This window comes from Emydura macquarii, unplaced genomic scaffold (assembly GCF_026122565.2).
Source record: "Emydura macquarii macquarii isolate MOO-44397 ecotype Brisbane River unplaced genomic scaffold, CSIRO-AGI_Emac_v2 contig_3477, whole genome shotgun sequence".
Lineage (NCBI taxonomy): Eukaryota > Metazoa > Chordata > Testudines > Chelidae > Emydura > Emydura macquarii.
In genome coordinates, this window is record NW_027133614.1 from 3,157,734 (window position 1) to 3,181,696 (window position 23,963).

A 23,963-nucleotide genomic window follows, 5' to 3' on the forward strand; every position below is an offset into this window, starting at 1 on the left:
CAAAGATAGCAGTATGCTTCGGCGTTAAACCAGCAGAACAAGCCTGCACAGCAGTACTGACTCAGTTTTCCATCCTTGCTGATAAATTCTTACCCTTCGATGAATGAGTGTTGCAAAATGCAGCATGCTGCCATCCACATCAGCACACTGCTTCATGATGATGGTTGCATAATCTCAGATATTCTCAACCTGATTAGCAGTGCTTTAGAATCAGAAGTACGTAGTCTTGTATGAATAATTATTTTCTATTGCCAATCCATTTGAATCACTTAAGACATTGGTTTTCATGGTTGGCTGAACTTAATGAGGCTTGAAACTAGGAATTAAATGTACATTTTTCTTTTTTGAGGAAGACTCTTCCAATGTGGAAACCACATTTTGAAGCAGGTAGGTTTTATTTTTTGATTTGGCTGTCAATCAAATCAGTGACTGGGGAGTTGATTTGGATTGTCATTTTTCCATTGATTGGTAGGCAAAACTCAGATTTTCCTCCCAAAATTAAATGTCTTCCTTCCTGGTTCATCCAAGAACAGTCTTCCCTGCAGTTTGGATGTTTTAATCTTTTTACCCCAATCTTGGCTGTCTTTCCCCATTCCCTTGTCTCTCTCTCAGTTTGTCTCGATTCATTACCCAAAGACTTGTCCACACTAATTGTCCCAGCCACAACTGTCTTATACATTTGGTCATTAGCAGTTTTCTGTTTGTATGATAGATAGGACAAGATGGGCGTAGAACCGTGACCCTTGGTTTGAGCGGCAGAATAGGATTTGGATTACCCAGCTTGTGTCATGATTCCCTGCATGGTTCTATAATTGTCTGTGTTAGTTCTATTCATACTTGAAACACTAAAACCAGTTGTTTTAATAGGGAGGCCCTAACTGTGCCAGACAGCCCCGCACTGGTTCAAGTGAAGACAGGACTTAATTTTCCCAATGCTACTCTGTTTTATGAGGTACCTATTGCAAGTGAAACTTCCCTGCAGCTAACACAGAACTGGTGGATAAGGAATAATCATTCAGCCAATGGGTGATAGGGAGCTTAAAGGGACTAGCATGGGAGAGCTCCACAAAGGTAGATAGGAAAAGGAGGATACAGTTACAGCTGAGTTAGTTGTCCAGGGGAAGGCTACTTCTCAAAAACTAATGATACCCTGTGTGACAGATGTGGAATTGATATGTAATAATGTTATAAATACTGAGATGTAACTATTTTATGAACATGTATGTGACCAAGTCAGTGAGGAGAAGGTATGGTGTAATGGGCTATTAGAATTCCCTGTATGAGTGTATTCAGCTAACTTAACTGAGGGGGTCTGTGGGAAGAGCAAACAGGAACATTACACAATAAATCTATATATGGACACCCAACACACACTTGGAAGACAATGGGGCAACCTTTTACCTTCAGGTATCCTGTGGTCTCACACATTTGGAGCCATATTTTGCCAGAGCCAGGAGCTTGGAGATCAAAATATCAAAAGCAAATGAAAATATTCTGACCAAAAGATCAAAAGAATACTAGAGCTGGAAAGCACTTCTGAGAGGTAGAAGAGGAGTGTCAGTTGACACTAGGGAGACAGTAGAAGGAGTCTAAGAATTTGCTCCTTACCAGAGCCAGCAAATGTTAAGTGTAGGGAGGAGCTAGCTATGAGTGCTGCCTGTTACTGGAGATTTCAACCCAGGAGGTTTCAACCCAGGGCCCTGTCTAAGTGTGGGAGAATCACGTGATGCCACTCCAAGACACAGATGGTGACTTGAGGCCTAAAGGGAGGCACTCAGAGACCAGGCAGAGTCAGAGGTGCAATTAGCCCAGTACCTGTGACACCCTGTAAAGTGTGTACTTGCCCAGAGAGGCACCTGGCTATTTGAAATTTCAGGCCTGATATATGATTTTTTTAAAAATAGTTATTCAAAACAGTAAAGGGTGGCGTTGTTCTGGAAAGTGACTCTTAGACTAGTCCTATAGGTATTCTGTGTTTGTTTCATCTCAGTGTCTCCAAGATCGACTATGACCTGTAAATTATCTTGGGATCTAAAAGACAAACTGTTGTTTTGGCCTTGTGCATCATCACCAATGATGAAGATTCCACAGGCAAATTCTCTCCTCGGTTATAACTGTGCAAGCCTATTCACGTCCTACCTGGGCTTGCCAAGGTGTAACTCAGGGCTGATTTTGGGCTGGCTAATGAAACATTATTAGCAATTAATTTTGTGTTATCAAATAGAATCCACCTGCTTCCCTTGGCTCTGGGGACCTGCAAAGTAAAATAAGGATGTGTTTTTTCCCTTTTCTTTTTTTTATAATAATCATTCAGGTCTTGTCTGTCCTGTTTTATTTTTTTAAATTTATTTATTTTTGGAAGACTTTTTGGATAACTGCAGACCTAGTTTGAATATCACACAAGTATCAAGGAAGTGAAACCTGAGCAGTAGGGAAGGGGAAAAGACTTTTGGTCAGAATATTATTTTTTTTTTGGTTTGTTCATCTTTGTTAACACCTGCATATAGTGTGACATATGCTATGTCTACACTGACGGCGGCAAAGTAGCCGCCTTCAAATCGACTTATCTGGATTGACTGAGCAGTCAATGAAAACCTACTTGGTCGATCCAGAAGTCAACATACTAAAACCACCTCCTCAAGTGGCGCAGTGCAGTGAAGACGTCACGCAGAAGAGAAGCACAGAAGTCGACGGGAGTTAAGCAACTTCTTTGCGTACATTGTGTAACTCCGGTCGACTGCCGCCGAATCACCGAGGTAAGTGTAGACCAAGCCAGAGTGGATTGAACACTGAACCTGGGACTTAAGGGACCTGGGTTCTATTCCTAGCTCTGCCAGTGACCCTGGGCAAGTCACCTTGCCTCTCTGTACCTCAGTTTTTCATCTGTGAAATGGGGGTAACTGTACCAACCTCCTTTGTAAAGTGCTTTGAGATCTACAGATTAAAAATTCTGTATAAAAGGTAGGTGGTATTATCTCAAGTCATTGATCAATAGTTGGGAGAAAAGACTATTTAAGTTTCAATGCACCAGTTCCTCTAACTGAAAGTTATTTTATTCTATATGTACTATTCTATTCTATACTGTATAGGTTCTTATACTGTGCTCATCACCGTAGTATTTGTGCACCTTTCAGTAATTCACTAAGGGACATGACTAATGTCTGTCATGTGTGGTTTGTTTTTCTGTCATCCTCTCTGCAGAGGAGGCATCCTCAGTTCCTTGGTTTTTCTAAAGAGTTGTCCAACAAAAAAAAGGAAGCTAAGACATATTACTCCAAATATTTCTAAAGTAAGGCAACAAATGGGGGAAAGATCCAGGAGGTCTTCATTAAACAGCGTAAAGAAACAAATTTTTAAAAAGATTCTTATACCTTTTTGAGGTCACCATTTCTAACAGGAGTATAATTTAGTAAAACTTATGTTTAGTCCCTTGTAAATCATATAAGAAGGAGATTTTCGAAAAAGGAGGTGCCTTTTTCCCCTAGTTACTTTTTATAGTCAAATCGTGCTTTAACAATGCTGTGTGATAAAGGCATTAATTCTTAAACATAAACTTTCACTCGTTTTCATTAGTGGAACTCCATATTTGGAGGATATTTGTAAATGTATTATTCTTACAGGTGTCTTGAGTCTCTTCATTTACAGTTTCCATTTAGAAAAGTGGTTAGACTTTGTTTAAAAAAGCTGCTATTTCTCTGTAGCAGCAAAATAATTTCAGTGTATTAAAACGTGCTCTCTCTAAATACTGAATCATGTCCAATGTTTTGTAAAAGAAACACAAGGTCATGTTAAACAATTGTACGCAGGTTTTTCTGTTCAGAATAGGTCATTTGACTGTTTTCCTGTGGGAGTTCCATTTCATTGAGCTGATTATATGGCTTATAAGAAATAAATACCGCATCTATTAAAACTAAAGTCCTGATCTCTAGGGGATAATTTGGGGGGATGTCAGGGAAAATGTGTACGTATCTTGGGATTCTTTCAAATATGATTAGGCTAATTCAGTAATGTTGCACATGGCAGAAAACCAACATTATCCTTTGATCAGTTGAATAGAGGTATTTTTAAATCTCATAAAACAATTTTTTAGTTGTTTGTAAATGTAAAGAGAATTTTTTTTCACTTGGTATTTCTGAGTTTCCTGTGTTGCAAAATAAACATTTAAGAAACTAATAAATTGTAGACTAAGAATTTCCAGATTTTTATCCTACTCTTCTCTGTTTCCCATAACCTTTGGCATTTCTAGTCAAATCTGGTACATTTCTGAGTGGTAATAAGACTGACATTATGTTGTGAGCACTAGGAAGACGTGAAATATTGAACCCAAAATGTTGAAAATTGTACAAAGCTAGCAAGTCAGTTTCTTTTCACTCCTCTTCCTGTCTTTACCACCAAGCTCTATTGGTGCTTTGGGTAAGCAGCCTCTTACTTACTGTGCTGAGAATTCTAATTTAATTGTCTCAGTAACTGGATACACTTGTGCATTAGAATTTGAGGACACTCCAGGAATATGGGGAAGCTCTTGGTTTTATTTTAGACACTCCCCAATTTTGACTTACAAACTGGTCTTGGCATTCACTCAGAGTTTGTACTCCTTGGTCTGTCTCTGTGTGTATATTTATTTTCACAACTCAGGAGCAGGGTGGATTGATTTTTAAATCAAGGCGATTAAAATAATTGATTTAAATCATGGCGATTTAAATCACCAAGAGAAAATAATTGATTTAAATCAAGTTTCTCACTGATACATCACATATTTCTTAAACAATGGTGCAAATCTGGTCACTAAAACATGTTAATTTACAACTCAATATAGCATTTTGCAACATCTAGGAGGGTATACTTTGTGTAATTTTTTAGATAACTTGATTTTTATTAGTTTAGGAAATAGTACATAATACTCATACCTGTGTCAAGCTGCAGATGCAGCAGCAGTACATTAAGAATGGTAAGAACTAAATCACACACACACACAATAGCACTTATATTTTATTAAACTAAATTTTAAATGTTATGTAAACTTTTCGCAATTGCAGCTGTCTCCTGAGTTGCTGTCTGACAGCTGTCCTTAAACCTTTTTTTTTAATTTTCAAATTTTATAAACTCTAACAGACAAGTCATCACAACACTAAAGATACTGTCCTTAAAACTTCTACAACTAGCTCTCATCTTCCCCAGTTCCACTGTCATTTTTATTCATAGACTGAAACAGAAATATGAGTTTTCCTGCTTTTTCAACTCCCAGTCGATTTTTTTTAGCTTTGAGTGAAGAATATCGAATGATGAAAATATTCTCTCTGTGCCTGCAGAGGAAGCTATTGCTGTGAAAAGTTGGCTTAGCAACGGAAGGAACTCTGTTTCAAGGTGCCTGGCTAATGATTTCCACCAATTCAAGGGAGTGACATTGTTCAAAACATCATCAGTAAACATGTACTGTTTAAATGGTTCCGCTCCAACCCTGAAATTTATTATGACTGGCATAACTGAGGAGTGATTTTTGAGATGCCCATGCCATGGCAGCAGCATCTTCTTCAGAAGTTAGGTATCTACCTTTATATCTGGGGTCGAGAATGTTCACAAGAAAATGAGGTGGAGTTAGTGCTTGATCGATTCACTTCTTTATTGCTTGCAGTTTAACTTTCTGGTGAGGTATTTCTTTCTTCAATGTCTCTTAAAGTGCCTTCCAAATTTTGACAGCATCAGCAATACAGCAACAATTTCTCTGAAGTTTGTTTAAGGCTATGGATATAGGCTTCAGTATATTGTGTATGTCCCTACATTCCTCTTTAATCCAATGTTAGATACTTTGGATGAGATACTTCCATCTATTTTATCAGTTTGCTTCACAAAGTTTTATGAGAATAGGCCAGTTCTTAATGAATTGTTCAAAACAATCGACCACAGAATTCCATCGAACATCTTGAGGGAGAATTAGTTTGGATCCCCCTGCTCTCTTCAGTGAAGTTGAAGCAAAATCGTTGTTACGGAAGTATTTTGCAACTTCAACAACATTTTCTTTTATTCCTGGAGAAGACGTACTTAAGTCTTTGGCTAAAAGATGCATTAAATGGGCACTACAGCCATATGTTATTAAGGAGCATCCTTCTATTTCTTCTTCTAAGTATCTTCTCATCTTTGCCACGTTTGCAGCATTGTCTGTGACAAAACTGCACATGTGACAGTTGAATTTTTGTTCACAGTTTATTACAGCTTTCACTACCACTTCTTTTAAATATTCTGTTGTGTGGGCATTTCCCAAATTATCTATTATTTCTGAAAGATATGCAACCCTATCTTCTGTTGTCACACAGGCACATATTACTGGATCATTGTGTACATTGCTCCACCCATCAAGGCTTAAACTGGCAAATTTCCCCTCAGTATTTCTTGTACACAGTTCAAGTTCCTTCCGATAAACTGTATCTAGCAACCTTCCACCAATGTCTGCTCTACGAGGTGGAGTGTAGCCTGGTCGTAAGGACTCAGCCATGTCAATGAAGTGTTTATTGTTAACAATGCAAAAAGGAGAATTTGTGGCATAAATGAATCGAGCAATCTTTTCATCTGTGGTGTCTTGTTGGTATTTGCTGGTCCTTACTACAAATCCATCCATGGTGATGATTGAAATCTTTTGCTTGCTACTGATACTTTGTTGTCTGAAATACTTTAGTTGCAGCACTGCTGCTAAAAGTACCAACAGATGACTCTGAAAGTTGTTGCAGATAGACATTCACAGTCAGTCTCTTAAGCTCAAATGGAATCCTGAAACAAAATTCAAAAATGGTCTTGAATGGTCATTCTTCTGACTCTATTATTCAGTTAATCATTTACATTTTTTTCAGCAAACATGCAGATCCGATTCCAAATTACCAAAAAGCTAAGAATGACTGCACTTAATTTTGGAGTAAACCCCATAAGCCCCACTGGCACTTCTGGTTTTTGAGAAAACAAGTATAGGATGGGGTTCCCTTGGGAAAGCCGAGTTATGCTGAAGTAAAATAGGGAATAGACTTATGGCATCATTATTGTCTGTGGTCATGATGTTCCAAAGTAAGGGGCATGTATTATGTAATATAAAATAAGAAAATGATACCCAGTGGCAACTGGCAACTCTAGATTTCTCTTACTCCAGCTTTCTGTATCATATAGAATCATAGAGTTGGAAAGGACCTCAGGAGGTCATCTAGTCCAACCCCCTGCTCAAAGCAGGACTAACCTCCACTAAATAATCCCAGCGAGGGTTTTGTCAAGCTGCAGCTTAAAAACCTCTAAAGATGGAGATTCCACCACGTCTCTAGGTAACCCATTCCAGTGCTTCACCATCCTCCTAGTGAAAAACCTTTTCCTAATGTCCAACCTAGATCTCGCCCACTGCAATTTGAGACCATTGCTCCTTGTTCTGTCATCTACTACCATTGAGAACAGCCTAGCTCCATCCTCCCTGGAACCCCCTTTCAGGTAGTTAAAGGCTGCTATCAAATCTCCCTCATTCTTCTCTTTTGCAGACTAAACAAGCCTAGTTCCCTCAGCCTCTCCTTATAAGTCTTGTGCTCCAGCCCCCTAATCATTTTTGTTGCCCTCCGCTGGACTCTCTCCAACTTGTCCACATCCTTTTTGTAGTGGGGGGGCCCAAAACTGGAAACAATACTTCAAATGCGGCCTCACCAATGCTGAATAGAGGGAATAATCATTTCCTGCAATCTGCTGGAAATGCTCCTACTAATGCAGCCCAATGTGCTATTAGCCTTCTTGGCAACCAGGGCACGTTGCTGACTCATATCCAGCTTCTTATCCACTGTTACCCCCAGGTCTTTTTCTGCAGAACTGCTGCCTAGCTCATCGGTCCCCAGTCTGTAGCTCTGTATGGGATTCTTCCGTCCAAAGTGCAGGGCTCTGCACTTGTCCTTGTTGAACCTCATCAGATTTCTTTTGGCCCAATCCTCCAGTTTGTTTAGGTCCTTTTGTATCCTATTCCCTACCTTCCAGGATATCTACCACTCCCCCTAGCTTAGTGTCATCCGCAAACTTGCTGAGGGTGCAATCTACCCCATCCTCTAGAACATTAATGAAGATGTTGAACAAAACTGGCCCCAGCACTGACCCCCGGGGCACTCCGCTTGTGACCGGCTGCCAGCTAGTCATGGAGCCATTGATCACTACTTGTTGAGCCCTATGCTCTAGCCAGTTCTCTATCCATTTTATAGTCCATTCATCCAACCCATACTTCTTTAACTTGCTGATAAGAATACTGTGAGAGACCGTATCAAAAGCTTTCCCCACATCCCCAGAGCCAGTCACCTCTTCATAGAAAGCAATCAGGTTGGTCAGGCATGATTTTCCCTTGGTGAATCCATGTTGATTGTTCCTGATCACCTTCCTCTCTTCCAAGTGCCTTAAAATGGATTCCTTGAGGACCTGCTCCATGATTTTTCCAGGGATTGAGGTGAGGCTGACCGGTCTGTAGTTCCCTGGATCCTCTTTCCTCCCTTTCTTGAAGATGGGCACTATATTTGCTTTTTTCCAGTCCTCAGGGACCTCCCCCAGTTGCCACAAGCTTTCAAAGATAATAGCCAATGGCTCTGAAATCACATCAGCCAACTCCCTCAGCACCCTCGGGTGCATTGCATCTGGCCCCATGGACTTATGTATGTCCAAAATTTCTAAATAGTCTGGGACCTGTTCCTTAAGCACTGTGGGATGTTCACCTCCTTCCCATTCTGTGCCACCCAGTGCAGTAGTCTGGGAGCTGACCTTGTCTGTGAAGACAGAGGCAAAAAAGGCATGGAGTACCTCAGCTTTCTCCACATCTTCTGTCACTAGGTTGCCTCCCCCATTCTGTAAGAGTCCCACACTTTCCCTAATCTTCCTCTTGTTGGTAACATACCTGTAGAAACCCTTCTTGTTCCCCTTCACGTCCCTTGCTAGCTAGAACTCCAATTTTGCTTTGGCCTTCCTGATTTCATTCCTGCATGTTCGAGCAGCATTTTTATAGTCCTCCCTGGTCATCTGACCAAGCTTCCACTTCTTGTAAGTTTCTTTTTTGTGTTTAAGTTCACCAAAGACTTCTTTGTTAAGCCAAGATGGACGCCTACCATATTTGCTATTCTTTCTACACATTGGGATGGTTTGTTCCTGTGCCCTCAACAAGGTTTCTTTAAAATACAGCCAGCTCTCTTGGATTCCTTTCCCCCTCATATTAGCCTCGCAGGGGATCCTGCCCATCAGCTCCCTGAGGGAGTCAAAGTCTGCTTTTCTGAAGTCCATGGTCCGTATCGTGCTGTTCTCCTTTCTTCCTTCCGAAATAGCTACCTCCGCTTGTTTAAGTGGTTTTATTATGTTGGCGGGAGAGCTCTATGCAAATCTACTACGTTTTTCATGATTTTAATCGGAAACCAAATTGTCAGATTCGCCTAAAAATTCAGCTTGGGTTCACCAAAGTTTCAGCTAGTTTTGGGTTTTAATTGAAAGTTTTGCACAGTTCTAACTGGAATCTTCTCATGCTCTTTTCACTGAACTGCAAGCTTTTGTGCAATCTTTCTTTTGCTTCCAGTTAGTGAAATGCAGCTCCTCTATCTTGTCAGCAGAAGTTCTTGTCTGGAGGATCATTAGAATCTCTGTTTGAACCAAGAGAGACTAGCACCATCCAGTTCCAGAAGTAGTGAAGTGGGAACAGATATTTTGAAAAACTGTTTTGGAAATATAGTGTTACTGTACATTTGTATCTAGTAAATATTTGTTTAATCATCTGAGGTATTTAGAACTATTCACTGCAGTTTACCCTTAAGGGAAAGAGTGAGTATGTATAGAGAAGAACTGTTATATACTCAGCAATGTGTGAAAATGCACTGTACTATCAATAGTGTTACAACCACACTAGCAGGAAGAGTGCTACAGAAAGGGGTAATCTCTGCAGGATGATTCTGGTAAAGATTGTTTAAAAACAAAACAAAAATAAACTTGCCACAGTGCATTCTGAAAAGTGTGATATAGCGAGGGCAGTAGGAGAGTCCACGAAGGGAGGTATGTAAGCCCCAGAATGATCAGGGCTTTATTCCCTGCAGACTAGTCAAAGTCAGTAGAGGGCAATTAGGAGCACCTGAGGCCACTTAAGGCCTAGCCAGGTGCCGGATAAAAGCCCACTGCTCCAGAGAAACAGTGTACAAACTGGAGGAGTTGCGGTGCGGAGCGGAGCTAAGGAGCAGACAGGAGTACAGTGGAGGTATGGAAGAGCGGAGGAATCCCAAGAGAGGTACTGAGCCCAGGAGGGGGGAAACCTGCCCCTGGCCGGACTGAAACACTCCCCCAGGCACAGGGGCCTGGGTCAGGAGGCCCAGTTTGGGCAGCAAGGAAACAGGGCCGAGAGGCCAGAAGGACTGAGGGGAGAAAAGTAGCCTGGGGGAAAAAGACCGCAGCTGCGAATACAGTGCCAGCAGCTCATAGCTACTACTCATAGGACCCCTGGGCTGGGACCCAGAGGAGCATGTGGGCCTGGGTCCCTACCCCTCTCCATGGGGTGACAGGTGACTCCCTGGCCCACTACGAGAGGTGAAGTGTGAGACCCACTAGAGGGAAGCTGGTCTTCTGCCACAAAGGGTACTCGCTACAACCCTCTTTGGAATACCATTACAACTAGGCAGCTCTGCTCCTTTGTAGACAGAATGTAGAAGGCATCCAGGGAAGCCCTGAGTCTGTTCCTTTTCCCACAACAGGTGGACTATAGGAGGAGGAACTGAAGTCCTGCCTTTTCTACCCACTGGATGAGTGCTACATCATTGGTCTAGCCACTCATCAGGCAGAGCAGGAAGTGGTGGTACAACGGGTGCTTTAGACGTGTTCCACAGTAGTAGTTGAGTCACATTTGTGGATGTTATTGGTAAAGTTATTGTAGTTTATTTTAACTTTGCAGGTCATATTTAAAAATAATGGAGACAATAGCTAGAATCTGTACAGTGGAGTTGATTATGGTGAAATCTCTTCAGGGAGGGATATGGGAGAACCTGCATAGGCTGATGGGAAGCCTGCACTACAGTATGCTGCTCCCTGTAGAGAGTGTTTTAATAAAACTCCTTTATTTTCAGCAACAACTGCTGTGTGGATCGATTTCGCTTGTTTCAGAAAAACCAAAATTGGCACCTACCATTCCATGAGTTATGGAAACCTGTGTGGTAATGTTAGGTATCACGGGCTGTGCTAATTTGAAAGGTAAAGAGCTAGAGATAACACAGATTTAGACCGTGTGTATCCAGGAAACTGAAAGATTGCCTTTGGGTTTGTTGCATCGAGAGTCTGGTAGAGACTGTAAAAACACTGCAGGTAGAAAAGATACCTTCCCCCATCTCCATAGCTGCATATATATTCCTAAATAGGGTGGATTGTTCTGGAACTGAAACCTGAGTTGAATGGATTAGTTTTAAACCTTTTAAACCTTTCCCTTCCCCCCACGCCTCCGCCCCAAGCCCTGATGCTGCTGAAAAGTTTAACTTTTTGATGCTGTTCTGCTAGTAGAATAGAAGTTATTTTCTCTGACAACCTGTCACATTCAGGCTATTTTAAGGCACTTCGCAATAATGAGTTAGTTACTAGTAGCACAGCAACTGTGTAGGCAAACACAGCAGCTATTTGTCAATCAGCAATAGGTTAGGAGATATAGTTGGAGATTGCAGAGACCAATTAGAGCATGCTCGCTGATAAGTATTGGACATTAGACTCTGTTTATATTAAGAAGGAATTTAAGCTAAGATGATGAAGTTATCACCTATGGTTTTTTGTTTGTTGTTTTGTTTGTGTTTTGTTTTGTTTTTTCACCAGAAATTGCTAGGGGATCTCTAATTTGCAGTTGAGAGGAAAGGAAGTTTATTTTATTTTTAAACTGCTGTTCATATTTTGCCGGAAAAACTTTCCAAATAACAATGTATTGAATACTTTCTGCCTTCCCCCCAGTCAAATCAAATCAAATCTGGAAAACCCTTATAAAATTAATCCCCCCCTCAATTTAATATAAAAATAGATTTAATAAAACCAGATTTTAAAGTGGATCTAATTTGGATTTAAAATAAGATCCTTTACAGGTTAATTTTAAATCATATAGACATTTTAATGACTCACACGCCACTTCTGGAATGAGGACAGGTTCCAGGAGTGCATTTACTGATTATGTCAGAGGCAGCTACTGACAAGTGGGATCCTATTATAACTCTACATATCCTTGTTATCCATATAAATATCTAAACCCTTGATCTCTATTATACTTTGTGGCACAGAGTTCCATAGGGTAACTGTGCACAGTGTGGGGAAAATAGTGCTTCTGCTACCTCTTCGTAGGCTCCAATAAGGGGAAAAAAGAGCCCCTGAGTCTCGGCAGTCTTAAAGACGAGAGTAGCCAATACACTGCATGTGCAAGTACAGGAAGGGGAGATATTTTGCTGCTGTCACTGATTAAACTCAAAGCCAGAGTCCTGACATAGCTTGAGGGGGAATGGGATTGCTTCCTTGATGGCAGTCCCTCCCTATCCATCCCTCACACGACTCTGCTGTCCTTAGAAGTTTCTTATTCGGAAGCAATATACGGTTTTCCACTCAGAGTTTGAAAATTTAATTTTAAGTTTAAGGGAAGTGGATGGTTTTAGTTGCATTGATAATTTGTTAGCTCTCTTGTTTACTCTGGATTCCTAATAAAGTTGGATTTAGAGTAGGAAAAAAACATAGTAGATGCAGTCCAGGCAGTGTGTACTATAGTTTGACTGAATAACGTATTTCCTTCTTGACTCCTTTCCCAAAATTTGTAGACTTCGGTGCAAATGAAATTGCTATCCAATCTTTTCAAGATATCAGATATTTTGGAAGGAGCTTCTTTAATTACTTGTATGAGAAAGTGATAGTACGGCCTTCAACAGAAGCTTTAAATCTATTCTTTTCTATTTAAGTTCTTACGCTATAACTAATGGATTCATATAAAACACGTAAGGGAAGAAGCTGATCTTGAGTTTTATTTTTTCTTTAGAATCTTTCTGGCTTAAAAAAGCAATCCAATATGTCCGTTGAAAATAGAAAATGAAATCTCCCTCTAATAGGAACTTTCAGAAAATCCTGTAAGTGTGTTTGTGAAGTACCAGGAAGGTAACATGGGAAGGTATGGGGAAGGTAATATGAGATGGGGAGACTATTTGCTTTAGCATCTCCAGCACTGGGAGCAAGGATTCCAAGAATCATGACTAGATGTGCCTTTGACTTGCTGTATTACCATGGGCAAATCACTTCACCAAAAAGTCCCATGATTTCCCTATATGTAAAATGGGGATAAATTGCTATTTACAGGTGACTTGAGACTTAATCAGTGGGTGTTTGTAAAGTGCTCTGTAGTATCATATGCTGACTGGGCTCTTGCTGGAGAATATAGAAACCAAATTGTTAACTTTTCTATCAGGTTTTAAGAAATGAATCAGTCAGTGCACATGAAGTCTGCCAGGCCTTGCAGTTCAGATAGTTTAGATACCTTAATATATACCTTAGAAGCTCCAGTTCTTGGAAGTTGTAAAAGATTATTACTGGTTCAGTAGATACAATTCTTGACCCTTTAATAGTGCACCAGGACAACAGTCCTTTGGCAGTAACTAAATTTGAGGCAGTGGCATTTTAAAGAACTACCTCAGCTTATTGGTATGCCTCAATATATCAGCCCTTCCCAGTGTTCCCAGACTCAAATTGTGCTGTAAAGTGACGCTAAACCTTTAAGAGAATCTTTTTGAGAAATCGTTACTTCAGAGAACAAAATCTGTTTGTAAAGGGATCTACTCAATAATTACAGAATATCTAGGTTGGAGGCTCTCTGGTATTAAGGGCTTCAGTGGGATTACTCATATATGTAAATTAAATATGTGTGAAATATTTTCAGGAAGAAGTCTTTAGTTACTTTTAAGTTTTATGGCAGTAAGCTTCATTAGTTAAATATGTCCTTTTATTAGATAAGAAAATTTTTGCCTTTCATTTTCATTGCATGTTTCCTTGTTCTTTTTTATTTATGAGGGGAGTAAATCATAGAAATATAGGGCTGGAAGGGACCTCAAGAGGTCCTCTAGTCCATCCCCCTGTGCTGAGGCAGAATTAAATGTATCTAGACCAGGGGTTCTCAACCGGTGGTACACGTACCACTAGTGGTACGCGGAGGAAGGCTTGGTGGTACGCGAGACGTACCTGCCGCTGCCGCCGAACCCCCCCCCTCTCCCCCTCCCCAGCCTCCGAAACCTCCCCCCACTGCCGCCGAAACCAACCAACCAACCCACCCCCCCCGGTTGAAGACGGAGATCACTGCCGCCGAAATCCCTCCTGCTGCTGCCGAAAAGCAACCCGGCCGGCTCCGCATGTGAGAAACCCTGCCACCGAAATGTGGGCAACGGCGGCCAGGATTCGGCGGAGGGCATTGCTCTCCGCATCGCATTCCGCCGCTGCCACTGCTTCCTCCTTTTTTTATTCGGGTACCACTCGGGTCAGGACCAGTGGTACTTGACCTGACACGACTGGTACTGGGGAAAAAAAGGTTGAGAGCCGCTGATCTAGACTATCCCTGACAGGTGTTTGTCTAATGTGTTCTTAAAAAGCACCAATGCCTGGGATTCCACAGCCTCCCTGTGTAATCTGTTCCAGTGCTTAACTATCCTTAGAGATAGAAAGATTTTTCTAATATTCAGTCTAAATCTCTCTTGCTAGAAACTAAGCTACAGAGTGTGCCTGATTGACTTTCTCTCCACCAGTCACTATTTTATATATCTATCATGTTCCTGCTTATTATCATCTCCATATAAAAAAAATTTTAGTCTCTTCTCATTTGGATGTCTCTCCATTCCTTTAATCAGTGTAGCTGCTCTTCTTTGGAACCTTTCTGTTTCTGTGGGTTTATTTTAAATGGAGTGATCAGAACTGAACATGTAGACTCATAGACTATAAAGGTCAGAAGTGACCATTATGATCATCTAGTCTGACCTCCTGCACACTGCAGGCCACAGAACTTCACCCACCCACTCCTGTAATAGACCCCTAACCTATGACTGAGTTACTGAAGTCCTCAAATAATGATTTAGAGACTTCAAGGTACAGAGAATCCACCAGCAAGTGACCCGTGGCCAGTGCTGCAGAGGAAGGCAAAAAAACCCCAGGGCCTCTGCCAATTTGCGCTGGGGGAAAATTCCTTCCCGACCCCAAATATGGTGATCAGCTAAACCCTGAGCATATGGGCAAGACTCACCAGCCAGACACCCAGAAAGAATTTTCTATAGTAACTCAGAACCCACCCCATTTAACATCTCATCACAGGCCATTGGTCATATTTGCCACTAGTCGTCAAAGATCAGTCAATTGCCAAACTAGACTGTCCCATCATACCATCCCCTCCATAAACTTATCAAGCCCCATCTTGAAGCCAACTACATTTCTTGCCCCCACTACTCCCCTTGAAAGGCTGTTTCAGATATTCACTCCCCTGTTGGTTAGAAACCTTTGTCTAATTTCAAGTCTAAACTTCCTGATGGCCAGTTTATATCCATTTGTTCTTGTGTCCATATTGCCGCTGAACTTAAATAACTCCTCTCCCTCCCTGGTATTTATCCCTCTGATGTATTTATAGAGAGCAATCATATCTCCCCTCAGCCTTCTCTTGGTTAGGCTAAACAAGCCAAGCTCTTTGAGTCTCCTCTCATAAGTCAGGTTTTCCATTCTGTGGATCATCCTACTAGCCCTTCTCTGCACCTGTTCCAGTTTGACTTAATCTTTCTTTAACATGGGAGACCAGAACTGCACACAGTATTCCAGATGAGATCTGACCAATGCATTGTATAATAGTATTAAAACCTCCCTATTTCTACTGGAAATACCTCGCCTGATGTATCATAGGACCGCATTAGCTTTTTTCACAGCCATATCACATTGGTGGGTCATAGTCATCCTGTTATCAACAAGTACTCCCAGGTCCTTCTCTTCCTCTGTCATTTCCAACTGATGCGTCCCCAGCTTATAGCAAAAGTTCTTGTTGTTAGTCCCTAAGGGCATGACCTTGCACTTTCCATCATTAAATTTCATCCTATTTCTATTACTCCAGTTTACAAGGTTATCCAGATCTTGTTGTATGATATCCTGGTCTTTCTCTGTATTGGCAATACCTTCCAACTTTGTGTCATCCACAAACTTTATTAGCACATTTCCACTTTTTGTGCCAAGGTCAGTAATAAAAAGGTTTAAATAAGACTGGTCCCGAGACTTATCCCTGAGGAATTCCACTAGTAAAGTCCCTCCAGCCTGACAGTTCACCTTTCAGTATGATGTTAGTTAAAGTGAAGGTGAACTAATAATACATAATTGCATTTTAATAATTAAGTATTAGTTTCTACCCATTCTGTATACATTCTAGCATCTTATTGACTCTCTTGACCACTGCTGCACATCGGGCAGATGTTTTCTTTGAACTGTCCACAGTGGCACCCAGGTCACAGTAAATTTTGAACCCAGTAATGCATATGACTAGTTCAAATTATTCCTTCCAGTATATACATTACCTTGAATTTGTCAAGAAAAATTTCATCTGCTATGATGATGCTTAATTGCCTACCTTTTTTAGGTTCCAAAGGAGTCCTGCACAGTTCTCTCCAATCTTGATTAACCTACATAATTTTGTGTTATCTGCAGATTTTGCAACCTCACTATTCAGCCTTTCTTTATCACTAATAAATACGTTACACCACCCCAATACCTAATGCAGAACCTTTGGGAACCCCACTATTAACCTCGTCCCATGTGGAAACTGGTCATTTCTTTCTGTTTTGTTGGCTATCTCAGCCAATTTCTAATTCGTTGAAATACTTTACCTTTCAGACTGAGACTACCTAGGGCACAATCCAACTTCCACTGAAGTCAAGGGGAGTTAGACTGGGTCCTTAGTTTTCTTAATAGCCTCTTGTTGAGGGACATTATTTGGACTTTATTTAAACCAATGAAAAAATTATTTCAACCACTGGTATCCACTGTTTTTGACACACTCAAAGAATCCTAGCAGATTAAGGAGGCACCATTTTTCAATTACTGAAGCTGTGTAGATTTGTCCCACTTATACAACGTTTAGAGAACATAATATAACTCTGCATTTAATTCTAGTTTTAACTGACTTGTCTGGTACAGGAGCAAGGCTTAGTGCTCTGTAATTCCAAGGCACCCCCTAGCATTTTTTTAAGGATAGTTACATTTTTTACTCTCTAGTCCTCCAGTATAGTGGCTGATTTTAATGAAATATAGGATTTTCTTATTGCAGTTTAAATTTTGAATAATTAAACATATAATATCCTTGTAAAGTGGGGAACTAGATCATAGAATAGACACACAAACCACCCCCCAACCATTCTTAAGATGGTTGTAATCTAACCTTTTTCAAACAGTTGTGCAGCAAGCGAAAAATTATTAGGTGGCTTATGCTAGTCTTATACTTTCAGTTCCAGTCAGACTAAGGTGCCTATTTACAATATGTCTGTTTATTTTGAAATCCCTAATTTTGGTTCCCAAATATGTGTAACACGCTGCTGTGAATAACCAGAGTTGTGAGTCAGTGTTACCTCACTTCCTCAGCAAAAGCGAGCTTTGCTGGAGATTAGACTGTGTGTCAGCTCGCTGCCATATCAGTCTGTCTTCCTCACTAGCAAACTCCTCAAGACTCTACCAGTCTTAAGTTTCCATAGCAGGTAACAATCAGCCCCCTGAACTCTTCTGAGACGTCTCTCTGCAACGCTCCATGCTTATCACTGTACATTCACAGAGGATATTAAGTTTGTTGCTCTTTTAAAGTCAGTACATTACAGCTTATTAACCTAACTGAGATGAACACACGCCTTCTTTCTAACACAGCACTGAGTTGGTTTATCGTAAAAATACAAGTTTATTAATAAAAAACATAGGTTAAGTGATAGAATCATAGAATATCAGAGTTAGAAGGGACCTCAGGAGGTCATCTAGTCCAACCCCCTGCTCAAAGCAGGACTAACCTCAGCTAAATCATCCCAGCCAGGGCTTTGTCAAGCCGCAGCTTAAAAACCTCTAAAGATAGAGATTCCACCACCTCCATAGGTAACCCATTCCAGTGCTTCACCACCCTCCTAGTGAAAAACTTTTTCCTAATATCTAACCTAGACCTCCCCCACTGCAACTTGAGACCATTGCTCCTTGTTCTGTCATCTACTACCATTGAGAACAGCCTAGCTCCATCCTCCCTGGAACCCCTGTTCAGGTAGTTAAAGGCTGCTATCAAATCCCCCCTCATTCTTCTCTTTTGCAGACTGAACAAGCCTAGTTCCCTCAGCCTCTCCTCAGAAGTCTTGTGCTCCAGCCCCCTAATCATTTTTGTTGCCCTCCGCTGTACTCTCTCCAACTTATCCACATCCTTTTTGAAGTGGGAGGCCCAAAACTAGACACAATACTCCAAATGCAGCCTCACCAATGCTGAATAGAGGGGAATAATCACTTCTGTTGATCTGCTGGCAGTGCTCCTACTAATGCAACCCAATATGCTATTAGCCTTCTTGGCAACCAGGGCACACTGCTGACTCATATCCAGCTTCTTATCCACTGTTACCCCCAGGTCCTTTTCTGCAGAGCTGCTGCCTAGCCCGTCGGTCCCCAGTCTGTAGCTGTGCATGGGATTCTTCCGTCCTAAGTGGAAGACTCTGCACTTGTCCTTGTTGAACCTCATCAGATTTCTTTTGGCCCAATCCTCCAATTTGTCTAGATCCCTCTGTATCCTATCCCTACCTTCCAGGGTATCTACCACTCCCCCTAGCCTAGTGTCATCTGCAAACTTGCTGAGGGTGCAATCTACCCCATCCTCTAGATCATTAATGAAGATGTTGAACAAAACCAGTCCGAGGACTGACCCCCGAGGCACTCCGCTTATGACTGGCTGCCGGCTAGATATGGAGCCATTGATCATTACCTGTTGAGAATTTTCATATGAAAGTTGTGGACACTATACCACATAGAAACCTTTCAGCTGCAATGGAATGAGGCACTTCTATAGACCAGCCTCTACCAGCTAATTGCAAGATGCATTCTGAAAAGTGAATTATTTTAGACTATATGCACATGGATTTGAGGAGAAATCCACGTCAGTTGTTGTCTTTCTATTGCCTAGATATTTCTGGGAACATGCACGATGCATTGCATCGCTCATGTTCTAGCTGGCAGCTAGAGGAGAGAATGGGACTGTTTGGCACATTCAGGCAGGTGCTTTTTTGCTCTTGAATCCACAGCAGCCTGAAAATGATCAAGGCTTCTTTTCCCATTTTCTTTGTTGTGTCATGTCTTCACTATCTAATCTATCAGTCCCTGTAGGTTTTAGTCCAGATCCTCAGCTGGCGTAGAGTGATCTAGCTCCATCAAAGTCCATTGAGCTATGCTGATTTACATCAGCCGAGGCTCTGGCTCTCAATCTCCTCCTTACTGCTCATATAACAAAATGTGTTTCAGTTTAATTCCTCCTCCCCTCTGGTTTTCTGTGTCTCCCCCCCAACCCAGCTGCCACAACCATCTAGTTGCTAAGCAACATCTTCCCCCTTTTCTCCTTGCTGCCATGGTGCTTCTCCTCTTTTCCTGTTTTAGTACTGGTGCAAAGAGCCTACTATCCAGGAACCAGTTTTTATAGAACTTCACTATGTATGGTCACTGCTGTTTGCTGAGATGTGACCATGTTAATCAGATCTGAATGTACGGGGGATCTTTCTCCCAAATACTTACCAGAATTGCTGTTCACATTTCTAGATTTCTCTAATGAATAGATAGTGCAAATTGTTCTTGGGAAACAAAAGGTGGAATTTCCTTCATCAGTGTCTCTAGTTAAAGTAAGATTAACATTCTGTGGGTTTTCAAACCCCAGAATAGATCTGTAATGAAAATTTCCTCGTGTCTTTCAGTTATTTTGCTTAGTTCCTGGCATGGAAAGCATGCAGGGATAACATAGCCAGGAGTGCTGTACTTTGGATATCTGTAAGTTTCTTAGTAGAGTTACTTGGCTGAGGAATTGATAATAATCATTGTGAATAAGCTTACATTTCAGAAATTAATATATTTGAGTTTATCCATGAATTTAGCACAAATATAACTTGCTAGAATTGTATTATGTGAAGATCACTCTGTTTTTACAGATGTAAAATTTAAGACCTTATGACAAATCAATAGGGAAATTATCTTTAAAATGACATGCATGACTTTCAGTTCCCGGTACTTTGAGGGGTTCGAGCTGACCTTCAATATTTTCAGAATGCTCAGCTTGAATATGTAAGCCCCAAGTCCTGCCAAGAGCTTAGTATGAGCAAATCTATGTGTTTGCAGGGTGCTCGTTACAGATCGTTGTGATTGAAGCTATTCCATACTTTGGAAGATCTCCTGTGAAAACTGTGATGGCTATTTCTTACATAGAAAAGTTTTTCTACATATGAAAGAAGAAAATAATTTAATAAAGGCTGTTTATTACAATAGCAGAAACTACATTTTCAGACAGAAGTATAACTTTTCCAAAAAAAAAAAAAATCTTATGGGTCTTTTTGAAGCCTCAATCTGCAAACTTGTTTCCCTTGTGACATCCAGAAAAATTAGCTTACGATCCCAATAGTTAACCTTCTTTGTAACACATTTTGAATTTCTGTCTCAATCACCCAAGAACTTAAAAATAACTAATGGGATTCCATAAAGATGCCTCCTTGATACCCCTTCTTGTCAGACTATGAGAAGGGGGCACTTGAAAAGCCTGTTGCGGGTTTAATTGTGTTCATTATTGAATTTTCCCCACATTTGTTCATTAGTCAGTCTTGACACAGAAATAGAAGGATCACCTTCTTCCTTGTCCTCCTTTTATCCTAAAGTATTAATGTTGGAGGCCATGGATTTACCCTCCAGAGTTTAAAATATCTGAGCTTTCTTGTAATGAAGTGTTTGATTTATTAGCACAAAAAGTGTGTATCGAACTACGGTATATAGCGAAACAATATTTGTATATTTTGGCTATTTTCATATACATACATTTTCACTCTGAAAAATGTGATTAAAAACATAAATAGCAAGACACATATCTAGGCAGAAAATACCTATTGTTAGTTTATCTCCTGCATGGTGTTGGCATGCTTTGTTTCAGCCCTGATTACCTTTTACAGTGAAATATACACCCTTGAAACAAAGTGATTTAAAATGTAAACTCTCTGCTGCCATGCAGTAATGCAAATGCACAAAATTTACACATAGTATGTGGTTGAAAAATACAGAATATTGACAATGATATTGACTGAAGAATTAATTGGGTTTTTTTGTTCCTTAAACTTTTTCCATTATGCTATGTTTATCAGTTGTCTGGAGTTGTGCAATTTACAGCTACTATAAATTATGCCATCAGTTAGAGTTTTATTGTTCCGCAGAAACTGCCAGAAGTTAAATACAGTTGCCATAAATTGGACTCAGTTGTATTTTACTGCTTTTAAATAAAACAGAACTAGCTCCCAGATTATGCCATCCTTAATCAGTCATAATCATCATCATTCAGCCATTTGTGAGAAGAAAACACAATCTTTGTAACACACTGTACAGCACTAATTTATACTTGGGGGAATGTAGCTGCCCTGTGTAGAAGCCATTTTGTGTGGTGCACTTACATTTAAAAAAAAGTGATCTTTTTATAGATAAGTAGTGAGTAGCGTGTGCAGTTGTTACAGTGTTATAGGAAGGAAAGCGCAGAGAGACACTTTAGAAGAGCACAAGGTTTCTGATTTAATTGCTTTGGTTCAGTTTTTAGTCAAAATTTATCGAATCATTTTTGTCTGCAGGGAGGATTGCTGTATGGTGGGTTGTGTTTTGCTATGGCAGTTCTTCTCCTGTAAACAAGCAGTCAGGCAGCTGGGCACTCCAGACTGTTTCTGAGCAGCCTAGTGAAATGTTCCTAACTGCTGAGAAGCACAGCTATCATCCTCTTGGAGAGAGAGAGGGGCTTAGAAAAATGGTCTTGAGATCTAGGACCTGAGTTGGTGAAATGTGCTGAATGTGAACTCCGCAGCTGGGAGATCCTGGGTGATTGTCACGATCACTCTAAAAAAGAGAATTGAGCTTCAGGTAAAGTACAAACATTTCTCCTTTTCTGCATTGCATTTAGTGTCAGCCACATACCTGGGGAAAAAAGAGATGGATTGTATGTTTCACTTATTGCAGTTCTGTCACCCTGGAAATGTTTTGCTTTTTCTGAGCTTTCAAAGTACTCTTTAGTGTTAACATTTAGAAAAGTGCTGGGATTAGCAGTTTTCTGACTTCTTTATTTAAACTCTCAGATTGAATTTATTTTAAATCAAGACTTGGTATTGCTTTACTAATGCAATCAAATCTTATCTAAGAGAGTTTGCCTGTTGCTTAAATTAATAAATTGTGGGCGGGGGGGGTTAACCTTAAAAGAAATCCTCCTCACACTTGAAGTTTAAAAGGGAAAGGAAGTTATATTGCAGGACTTGCTGTCAAGAAAACAGCTGCAATTTTTCACTTGTGAAAAGCTAACTGGAGGAGTAAAGGGCTGATATGCCTGACATTTTACAGTTGTTCACTGGCTACGTTTTAAGGTTGGATGCAGCTGTTTTGAGGTTTCAGTGTCTCACAGAATCTCAGACTCATAGACCCAGATCCTGAAAGATGTTTCATGTGGCCGAACCTCTGAGCCCATGAAGAACCTCGTTAAAATCAATGGGACTCCCAGTGGGCACAGGGAATTTGCAGGGTTAGGGCCATAGACTATTCAGTCAGAAAACCTTCTGTAATTAATTCTTGTAGGACATAGCCAAGGAGATCAGCAATAATAATGTACATTGAATCAGTGAACAAGGATCAGAGCTTTAAATGAAAATCTACCATTCCTTTGAAAAAGTAATCAACATGCCAGGAAATGTACATTTTGAGGTAGACCCATAAGGAAGATCTTGATGTGACATATAGCCTTATGTAGAGCTTATATTACAATACATACAGCACTGCTGAAGCAACAACTTCTGTGTCGTTTCAGCTGCCAATTTGAACAATACAAGTAAAAGGAAAACATTTTGATTTTAGCACCAAAGGTTGTTCAGATAATTTTAGTGATTTATTATTTATTATTATTATTATTATTATTATTTATTATTATTTCTGTTATGGGTAACACCTAGGGTTCCCATTGTACTTAGTGTTTGGCAAAGACACAGATCCTGCCCTGAAGAGCTTACTCGGTGGTTGTGTTGGAAGAGGGAGGATATTTCCGTATTTGTGGTAATAAAATCATTATAACAAAAGTTTTTACAGCCGGCAGCATGGAACCTGAGTCCAAATAACTAATATAGGGCCAGATTCACCAGTACCAACCAGTCAGGATGGCTGTGTTGTGTTGCTGGACTGATACAAAGCAGCTGAAATATATGGGTGAATTAAGCTCATTGTTTGGTAGTAAACAGATTTAAAACAGTGGGTATGTGAAATTTCCACATCCTCACTCTGCATATATCCCCAAAATTGTGTGCTGCCTTGCCACTCCTGCATATGAGTGTGTGTTTGTTTGATAATATTCCGAGTCTGACAAAGGCAGAAGATTGTCAGAGATGATGATGTATTCAGATACGGGACAGTTAGGCACTCAGCTGCCATTGAGAGTCAATGGGAGTTACATGTTCTACTTTCATTTGTGCCTTTGAAAATCTTCTCAGACTTTTCTTATTCATCTTTTCCCGGGGTTTCTGTGCTGAGCTAGAAATAAGAGTTCAGAACTTGGATATTGATCCAGCATGAAGGTTTTGTCTTCAGCTGACCAGAGTATTCTGTTTTGGTCTTATGAATTAACCAGTGTCACAAGTTTTAATGTTAATCAGTTTCACCTTTTCTGCATTGTTGGGGGAACAGTGTACATGCAACATATATAGTGTATAGGGTTGTCTTCTGAGTCCCAATTT

General features: G+C 40.5%; 1 protein-coding gene across 2 annotated transcripts in view; it reads left to right on the forward strand.

Moving 5' to 3' along the window:
* Nucleotides 1-23,963, forward strand: part of CUNH1orf21 (chromosome unknown C1orf21 homolog) — a 213,008-nt gene that overhangs the window by 27,831 nt on the left and 161,214 nt on the right. The window contains exon 1 of one of the 2 annotated variants that reach the window (XM_067535187.1): nucleotides 22,000-22,116. The exons of the other annotated variant lie outside the window; for it this stretch is intronic. The gene's annotated coding sequence lies outside the window, so the exon portion shown is untranslated. Of the gene's footprint in view, nucleotides 1-21,999; nucleotides 22,117-23,963 lie in introns of those variants that run through there. 2 annotated transcript variants of the gene reach the window in all.